Source organism: Cetorhinus maximus, chromosome 4 (genome assembly GCF_964194155.1).
Source record: "Cetorhinus maximus chromosome 4, sCetMax3.hap1.1, whole genome shotgun sequence".
Lineage (NCBI taxonomy): Eukaryota > Metazoa > Chordata > Chondrichthyes > Lamniformes > Cetorhinidae > Cetorhinus > Cetorhinus maximus.
In genome coordinates, this window is record NC_135882.1 from 175,390,583 (window position 1) to 175,401,507 (window position 10,925).

A 10,925-nucleotide genomic window follows, 5' to 3' on the forward strand; every position below is an offset into this window, starting at 1 on the left:
TTGGGTGGACGAGGAAAAATTGTTTCCCCTGGTCGGAGATTCTAAAACACGGTGGGGGGCACAGTCTCAGGGTAAGGGGGCTGATCATTTAGGACTGAGATGAGGAGAAATGACTTCACTCAGAAGAGTGTGAATCTTTAGAATTCTCTACCCCAGAGGGTTGTGGGTGCCCCATCGTTGAATATATTTGAGGCCGGGATAGGCAGATTTTTGGTCTCTCTGGGAATTACGGGATATGGGGCGTTGAAACCCAAGACCAGCCATGGTCGTATTGAATGGCGGAGCAGGCTCGATGGGCCAAAGGGTCTACCTCCTGCTCCTATTTCTTGCATTCCTGTGTTCTGTCATTCTTAGGTCGAAAGTTGATGACATCACACTTGCCTGCTATAAAATCCATTTGCCACATTTTTGCTCATTCACTTAACCTATCAATATTTGTTTGTAATGTTCTACTTCCATCGACACGGCTTACAAAGCTGCCTATCTTTGTGTCATCAGCAATCTTGCGTAGGTGTGGTTTCCTATCCCATTATCTAAGTCATGAATAAATGTGGTGGATAGTTGAGGCCCAACACAGATCCTCGTGGGACACCCCACCAATTACAGCATGTGCCCAATTCCTTATTTTCATTGACAATGTCAATCATTATCAAATATTGTGAGTACAAATGATCGAAGACTTGAGCACAATATCCAGCCTGGTTCCCTATGCCATTGCTGAGGGAGTGCTGCACTGTCAGAGGTGCTGTCTTTCGGGTGAGACGTCTGCCCTCTCAGGTGGTTGTAGAAGATCGCAGGGCACTATTTTGAAGAAGAGTAGGGAAGTTCTCCCCCATGCCCTGGCTAATATTTACCCTCAACCTACATCACAAGAATAGGTTGTCCCATCACTGTTACAATGCTGTTTGCTGGAGTTTGCTGTGTGCAAATTGGTGGCTGCATTTCCCACATTACAACATTGGCTACACTTCAAAAAATGCTTCATTTACTGTAATGTACACTGAGATGTGAGGCCATGAAAAACACGATAGAAATGAAAGATTTACTTAGACGACTGATCTGCAGCAAAGGGGATCCTTTATCAGCTGCAGTAAGACTTGGACAACATTCAGGCTTGGGCTGGTAAGTGGCAAGTAGCATTCTTGCCACACATGTGCCAGGTAAAGACAACCTCCAACAAGAGAGAATCTAACTAACACCACTTGACATTCAATGTCATTACCATGCTGAATCCCCCACCATCAATATCCTGGGGGGTGGGGGTCACCATTGACCAGAAACTGAACTAGACTATCCATATAAATACTGTGGCTACAAGAGCAGGTCAGAGAGAGGCCAGGAATCCTGCAACGAGTAACTCACCTCCTGACTCCCCAAAGCCTGTCCACCATCTACAAGGCACAAGTCAGGAGTGTGATGGAATACTCCCTGCTTGCCTGGATGAGTGCAGCTCCAACAACACTCAAGAAGCTCAACACCATGCAGGACAAAGCAGCCCACTTGATTGGCACCCCATCCACCATCTTAAACATTCAATCCTTCTATCACCAGCACACGGTGGCAGCAGTGTGTACCATCTACCAGACGCAGCGCAGAAGCTCACCAATAAAATGGCGCTGCGCCCCCAATAGGGGGCGCCGATTGGAAGCGTGCCTGTGCACGTCCGCCATTTAACTTCCCCCCCCAACAGGGGGAAAATTCAGCCCATGGAGTATCTCTGGTCTATCATTTGGCACTTAGTCAAAGAACAGTTTCCATTTTAACTCCTTGACACTACACAAAACCGCATCCAAACTCCTGTTAATTACAGGTTTTACATCGGTGTTTTAAATCATTACTGTTTTGATAAGGAATATAAGGAGAATCCATTTCCACTGGTAGGAGGGTCAGTAACCAGAAGCCACAGATTCAAAGAAACTGACAAAAGAGCAAGAGAGGAAGATGCGGAGAAATTACATTACCCAGTGTTATGACACAGCAGTCAGTAAAGGCTGAGTTGTTTAAATCCCAGAGGGAAACTTGAACAACTGTCATAACCTATATTTTCATTTGGCATGTTTGAGATGCAGCTCTGAATTCAGGAAGAAGACCACCAAGCCTCAAGAGGTTTTTTTTAAAATAAAACATTTATTAATTGTTAGGAAATAAAGATAGCCTAAGTAAGTTATAGTTGTATTTGTGGGGTGTTAGGAATGAGTTTTAGCTTTAAAGTGAGGGGCAGAGAGAAAGGCTCCAAGCTTCTGATTTAAAGTGAGAACAGCTTGCAAGAAGCAAGAAGATTCAAAGAGACAACTGAAGGTCTGTAATTTGTTGCTATGGGCATGTGAAGCAGTGGTGTACTGTTAAGGTTGATTTGGTGAGAGAGAGAATGGATGGAAGACAGATTGAGTGCATGTGGTGACCCAGGAAAGAGGAACATCAGAAGGAGAGTTCGAAACCCTGGAGATGAACCCTCGTGGAAGGCATCTGAGTGAAAACATCAGTTTGGGAGAAGGAATCCCTCGTGCGAAGGACGGAATCCAGTGAGACTGATTGGCTCACGGTGTGATAAGCGTCTGGCGGGGGGGTGGTGGGGGGGAGTTGAGGAGAGATCCATAGCATCTGTTTGAGGTGGCATCTGTCACTTGATTTCAGAGTGTGGTGTGTCTGACCTCAAGTTTCTATAGGTTTACATGGACTGTGTACTTACTGTGAACATTAGAGTATAAGATAGCTTTTGTAACTTGTGTTATCCTTACAAATCTGTATATATCTGTAAAGGTACAGTTGGGAGTGAAGAAATATTGTAATATAGAGCAGGATTTTCCCATCGGTGAGCGGGGGGCGGGGCCCGCTTGCCGACGTGTAAAATGATGTGCGGTGGCGTTGGACGGAACTCTCGACATCACCGCGCCCCATTTAAATTTTCAGGTGGGCGGGGGCTCAGTAAAATCAGCTGTACACCCGCCGACCTGTCAATGGCCAATTGAGGCCAATGACAGAGTTATTGAAGTAATTAATGGACCTGCCAGTCCAACCTTAAGCTTGGCGGGCAGGCCTTGAGCCCTGGCTGGCATTAGAAAAAGCATGAAACCTCATCCACGGGCGGGATGAGATTTCATGTAGGTTTTTAAAAATTTAATTAATGTTTTTTAAAAAGTTATGGACATGTCCCAACTCATGTGACAGTGAGGGGACATGTCAGGGATTTTTTTTTTCTATTTTTAATATTTTTTATTGTAGAGCCGATCTCCCTGAGGCTGCACTTAGCCTCAGAGAGATGAATGTGCTCTCTCGTGCGCATGCGCGAAGGAGCGTGCTCTCAGCTGAGGGATTTCCCCCCCTCGCCTGCACAGAGAGTGCATAAAGCTTCTGTGCGGATGTCACGCTGGGAGGGCCTTAATTGGCCCGCCCATGTAAAATGGCGGCGCGCCCCCAATCAGGCCCACACTTCGACATCCCCCCGCCGACGAGGGGAAAGTCCTGCCTGTAGTTCATCTTTTCTTGTTGGATAAATGTTTTATTCTTTTGTTAAAAGTTCATCAGCTGACTACTATGCTTCTGTTCAGTACCTACTCTCCATGTGTTTAAAAAGACAATAAAAGTTAGGGTTTATCAAGCTGGGATCAGGCGTGTCCAGGGGTAACCTCAGCTGGAATCATAACATAACTTAACAACAAATTAAACACATACACATGTCCACAATTTATTACCATGATAAGTAGCTGGCTTTAACCCAATTAAGACACATATATAGACATATACATAGGGCTGAATTTTCCCACCGTCGGGGGGGAAGTTGATGGGCGGGTGCGCACAGACGTGCTTCCGATCAGCGCCCCCGATCAGGGGTGCGGCGCCATTTTACATGGGTGGGCCAATTAAGGCCCGCCCAACGTGACGTCCGCACAGAAGCGCAATGCGCTCCCTGTGAGGGCTGGGTGGGAATCCCAAAATCGAGAGTGCGCCCTATCGCGCATGCATACGAAAGAGCACACTCATCTCCCTGAGGCTAAGTGCTGCCTCAGGGAGATCAACTGTAAATGTCAAAAACCTAAAAATAGAAAAATAAAATTTCCCTAACATGTCCCCTCATGTGACATGTCCATAATTTTCACAAAAACTTTATTAACATTTTTTAAAAGCTCCATGAAACATCATCCCGCCCGTGGATGAGGTTTCATGTTTTTTCTATTCCCCGCCGGGGCTCCTGGCCTGCCCGCCAGCCTTAAGGTTGGACGGGCAGGTCCTTTAATTATTTAATTGCCTCTGTCAAAGGCCTCATTTGGCCATTGACAGGTTGGCGGGCGTACAGCTGATTTGCCTGCGCTCCCGCCTTCCTGAAGATTTAAATGGGGCGCGGTGACATCGGGAGTTCCCCCTGACATCACCACGCATCATTTTACCCATTGGTGAGCGGGCCCCACCCCCACTCGCCGAAGCGTAAAATCCTGCCCATAGAAACAGACCCTACTACAATTCCAATTTTAAAATAATTTCCAATAACATTATAGATATTAATGTCTCTTCATGACACCCCTCCCTATCGAGAAATGAACCAACATAATTTTAAAGGACAGCTTCATATTTTAATAATCCATCTCACATTATCCTATACTTATTACACTATTACATTAACATGCATTAACATTATATATATACACAAGCCCTTGGTATCAATAGAAATACAATGTCCAGGTTTTTCAAAAGGCCCAATTTTCCCTTTAAGGTTCAAACTCTTGATCATGCATCTGGGAACAGATTCTCTCTACCAGCAACATGTATAACCCGTAGATTAAATGTTTGTAATAATAGACTCCACCTGAAAAGTCTTGCACTTTTATCTCAAAATTTGTCCAAAATCTTCAAAGGGTTATGGTCTGTATAAACAATTGTTTTGAATTGTTTGCAACGTAAATTTCAAAATGCTGCAACGCTAACACCAAACCCAATGGGCAGAATATTGCTGGTGGCGTGTGTGGGCGGGCCCGACACACCGAGGAGTAAAATGACGCGCGGTGACATTGGGCGTCCACGGGCGGGATGAGGTTTCCTGAAGGTTTGATAAAATAAGTAAATAAATTTTGCTACATTGACAAACATGTCCCAGCTCATGAGGGGATATGTCTAAATAATTTTTCACTTTATTTCCTAAAAAGTTTCATTATGTACTTAATCTCCCTGAGGTAGCTCCGTGCCACAGGGAGATTGCTGCGCTCGTTCGCACGCATGCACAGGCCCCGACTCTCCCTCCTCTCCCCACCCGCACAGGTAGCACTGAGCGCTATGGAACGCGTATTATGCTGAGAGTAATGGGCTCCACGCCTGCTCCCGCCCAGCCCACCCAACGTAGGTAAGATTCAGCCCAATGTCTCCTTTTCAATCGTTGAATATCTTCTCTGTTGTACATTCAGCTTCTGTGAAAAATACCCTATTGGTTTTTCAATTCCAGTGTCATCTCTTGTAATAGTACAGCCCCAATGCCTATATCACTTGCGTCAATGGCCAACTTAAAGTGCTTGGCATAATTGGGTCCTGCCAAAACTGGTGTCGTAGTTAATAAAGTTTTCAAACTAACAAATGCCTTCTGACACCCCAGCATCCATTGAAACTTCTTGTTCTTTTTTAATAGCTCAGTCAGTGGAGCAACCACACACAGTCTTTGTGTTCCATTTTGTTTCAGTACCAGTACAACAGGCAAACTCCAGTTACTGCAACTGGATACAATGATATCATTTTGTAGCATGAAATCAATTTATTTCTGTACTTGTGACAGCTTTGCTGGATTTAACCTATCAGGATGTTGCCTTATTGAAGATGAAACCTGTACAGGCACATCATGTACATCTAAATCTGTCTTTCCCAACTTATTCCCACGAATAGGTTTGTGTGACTGCAATAGCTTTTCCAAATCACTTTGACACTTGTCTGGAAGGTAACTCAATATTTCATTTAAATTTAAATTTTCAAGCACCCCCTCAATATCCAATTTGATTAGAGGAAAATCAATTTCAGAGCACTGCATTTCTACCTCTTTCTCATTATCTACCCCCACTAATACCTCCTTTTGGTCCTCTTCCCTGTCAAAGTACTTTTTAAACATATTTACATGACACACCTCTGCTTCTTTCTTCTATCTGAGTATTTATTTAAAAAATTTACTTCACTCAATTTCTTCTCAATCTTATAAGGCCCACTAAACCTTGCAGCTAATGAATCACATAGTACTGGTTACAGAACTAGCACTTTCTCTCCAGAAACAAAACTGTGAACTGTCACTTTCTTGCCGGCTTTAGTTTTTATTTCTTGCTGTGATATCTTTAAACGTTCCCTAGCCAACTCACACGCTCTGTTCAATCTTTCCCTGAAATTTGATACGTAATCCAGGAGAACAATTGCTGAATTTTGAACCATTAATTTCGTTTGAATCAATTTCAGTGGTCCCCTTACCTCATGACCATAAACTATTTCAAAGGGACTAAAACCAATTGATGCATTAGGAATGTCTCTAATAGCAAATAACAAGAATGGAATTCCCCTATCCCAATCCTGTGGATAATCTTGACTGTACGCTCTCATCATAGTTTTTAAAGTTTGATGCCACCTTTCCAAAGCTCCTTGTGATTCCGGATAATAAGCTGTTGACTTAAACGGTTTTATCCCCAAACTGTTCATTACTTCCTTAAACAACTGTGACATAAAATTTGACCCCTGATCTGATTGTATTTCCTGAGGTAAGCCATATCTTGTAAAAAAAATTTAATTAACTCCTCCACAATCTTCTTAGTTGTAATATTTCTTAAAGATATCACTTCAGAAGCCTGGTAGGCACATCCATTATTGTCAGTAAGTACTGATTTCCACTTTTAATCTTGGGGAGGGGTCCTACAAAATCAATCATGACCCTAGTGAAAGGTTCTTCCAATGCTAGTATTGGGATTAAAGGCACCGGCTTAATTGCTGCTTGTGGTTTCCTCGTTACCTGGCATGTGTGACATGTTCTACAGAATTTGGCTACATCCCTATGCAATCTTGGCCAAAAAAATACCTCTGTATCTTTTCCTGTGTTTCCCTAATTCCTAAATGTCCCCCCATTGGAATTTCAGGTGCAATCTTCAGCATCTCAGTTCCTCACTGGGATAACAATCTGATGCACCTCCCTGTAGCTTTCATTTGCTGAAACATGATCCGGCCTCCATTTTGTCATTAAAGTATCAGCCTTAAGGTAAAAACATTCTGGAATACATTTTGCCTCTGTTTCTGAGTAAGCTTTCTGATATAGCTGTTTTAATTGCAAATTATTTTTCTGTAACTCCTTGAGTTAAACACTTAACTGAATTGTCCTGTAGTCTTTCCTCCTTAACAATGTTATCAAACACAGAGCCAGCTAATTGGATTTCAATGTCTTCTTCTTGCCTTTAAACTGCCTGTCCTTCTTGTTATTCTTGTTTCAACCTGTTTGCCTGTGATCTCGTAATCATACTATCTGGAAATAATCCAGGATGCTCTCTCTGTAACACCTCCATTGAAGACACTTCTACAGGCTGCTCAACTACCATAGGCATCACCCACATTTGTGATCCAGCTATACCATTACCCAGAATAAATTGAACCCCTGCAATGGGCAATTTTTCCACAACTCCAACAATAACTTCACCCATCTTCCATTTACTCTTTAAATTTGTCTTGAACAAGGGGGTAGGTTTAGCATCTCCATGAACCCCACTTATTATCACCTATTCCTGCAATACTGCCTTTGAACAACAAATATCACTATCCCACAAAATTAAGGATTGACTAGCCCCTGTGTCTCTTAAAAGTTTAACATCTTTACCTACTCCACCCTGTACACATGGAAAGACTTTCCCTTCAATATTTTCAATTGGTATATTTGAGATGCAGCTCTGAATTCAGGAATAAAACCACCAAGCCGCAAAAGGTTTTTTTTATATCAAACTAAATTAAACATTAATTAATTTAACAACAAATTAAACACATACACATGTTTACAAATTACTACCATAATAACTTTTAAATGAATCCCCAAATTTAATCACTCCCAGGTAAATCTTCACCAAGGCAACAATAACCCAGAGGCTTTAAACAGACACCAGGCAAAAAGCACATTTGACCTTATGAATTCAAAATGAGGTTCCTTTCAATTTGTTTCCTTCGCAGACACAGTTGTAGGCTTACAGGCTGGTTAGATCTTAAATGCCTCTGACCTAAACGCACAAACTCCTTTCTGTTTATACCTAGCTCCCCCTTTGAATGTAAATGTTCCATTCTATCACTAGGTTGTTTAATTTTACCTCTCTTAACAATGATGCTTTCATTCCACCAATTTTATTAGTAATATAAACACATTGCTTGGCATCTCCCAGTTCGGTGCGAGATTTTACCCATTCCTTTGAATGGATTATTCAACAAATGCAAATTGCACTTTACCTTTTAACTTCCTTACCTTTAGCCAATTAACAATTCCGGCCTCCATTTTCTCATTAACTAGTCAAAAGTTAATGAGAAACTTCAAATTTCAAAATTACTATACATCAAAGACCCAGACTAGCTGGCTTTAATCCAATTAAGACACACACATAGACATAGACCCTACTTCAATTCCAATTTAAAAATAATTTTCAATAACATTATAGACATTAATATCTCTTCATGATACCAGCAAGTTGTTATGATATGAAATGCTCTGCCTGAAAGGGCAGTGGAAACAGATTCAATGGGAACACTAAAAATATGCAGTTGAAGGGGAATAAAAGATTGAGGCCATGGGGAAAAGGCAGGACTACATAGAAAAAGCAGGGAAGTGGGATTAAATACTGTGAACAGTTTTGGTCCCCTTATCTAAGGAAAGATTTACTGGCATTGGAGGCAGTCCAGAGAAGGTTCACTAGGTTGACCACAGGTATGGAGGGATTTTCTTATGAGGAAAGGTTGAGTAGGTTGGGCCTGTGCTCATTGGAGTTTAAAGAATGAGAGGCAACCTTATTGAAACATATAAGAAACATATAGACTTGACAGGGTAGATGCTGAGAGGTTGTTTCCCCTTGTGGGAGAGTCTAGGACCAGAGGGCATAATCTCAGAGTAAGGGGGCACCCATTTAAGACAGAGATGAGGAGGCATTTCCTCTCTCAGAGGGTAGTCAGTCTGTGGAATTCTTTACCATAGAGAGCTGTAGAGGCTGGGTCGTTAAGTATATTCAAGGCTGAGATGGACAGATTTTTAATCAATAAGGGAATCAAAAGTTACGGGGAGAAGGCAGGAAAATGGAGTTGAGGATTATCAGATCAACCATGATCTCATTGAATGACGGAGCAGACTCGATGGGCCGAATGGCCTAATTCTGCTCCTATGTCTTATGGTCTTATGGTCTTAATATAGAGCTGGCACAGGCACAATGAGTTGAATGACCTACTTCTACGCTGAATCATCCGTTGATTACCTATGCCACTGAATGTGGGCGGAGGTAATATTTTATCCCAAGTCTGTTTGTCTTTAAACTTTTTGGTCATCCCAATAGCTAATGGGCAGATTTCAATGAAACTCAGTTTACAAATAGGATATGGCTCAACGAGAAATTGATTAGTTTTTGGTGAAGATGTGGATCCGGATCCTGGAATTATTTTAATGATCCGTTATTAACATTAGGAGATATGGCAAATTGACCTTTTATTTTAAGAATGCTGTGGATTGTTTTAGAAATTTGTGGATTGTATTGGCAGCTCTGGTGGAATTTGTGACGGCTATCAAAATGTGAACAGAGTCTTCAAAGCAGGTTGTTGGATGTGGATTGGCCTGAAGCCGCTTCTGTGAGATGAAGGCTCTTAATAAAAAACTTTACTTTTTCAGCTTTGTAGTTACAGAGCATCAACCAGACAGGGAAAAGCCTCAATGAAGAGCTCCATAATTATAATCGCTTTGAGTTAACTGTCATGATAATGAAGGAGAAACCATCAAATTGCATATGGAAATAATGGACTTTTAAAATAAGAGCTGAGTTTTAAAAATGCACTCAAGCCACTGGCTGGAATGCTGCAGGGTGACTCTGTAAGAGGTAATGGAACCCAACCCTGTTGCCAGACAAAGCATTGTAAAGACATACAGAAGCTAACTGGTCCCTCCGGTAGAGACAATGGGACATAATGGGAGATAAGCATCATCTTATCAAGAAATCCTGTGAGCAATGCCCAGAACAGGTTTGTGAATTCGCTTCTCACTTGGAATAGACAAAGCAGGGGTTAAAAGTGACCGTAAAAGCTGCCTCGAAGTCTGTCTGTTGGTGGGTGTTCTGAGAGAGAGCAAGTGCTGGAAGTTTGACTGGAAGTAACAGCCACACACACAGTGTTCCTGCAAACCGCCATTTTGCAGGTAACCTGATCTCTCTCCCTCTCTCACAAATTCAACTCTACTGGAACTTGCAATCTGACTATTTGTCTACTGGAGTCAATTCGACTGGAATCTCGAATTGCAATGGCCACAATGCTCAATCACCTGCTCCCCATGAGTCAAAGGCTATTCTATATACCTTTATATTCACTTACTTCAAGCTAGATTCTTACTTTTAACCTGTATGGCTGGATATGTTTTATCTTTTCTTACCTTTGATAGTGAATAAACGTACTTTTTCCATTAACTCAAGAACACCTGATCAAATTGGCTCCTTGATAACCAGAACGATTGGGTCTGGGAAAAACGTATCTGTGAAAGGGATCCTTTTTAGATTAAATCTTGTTGTGATCAACAGAAGGAGATGGGTGTCTGGATAAAGACAGGGAGCCAATTCGTCCCTCCTCATCTGGGGCATAACAATTTGGGGCTGTTCCAGCCAGGGCGGTGACACATTGAGTGATCTTGCCTGGATCAACAGCTTTAGGGAACCTCACCTGGAGGTAGGTCATAATAGAACACAGCAGAGTGGAGGTATGTGCTC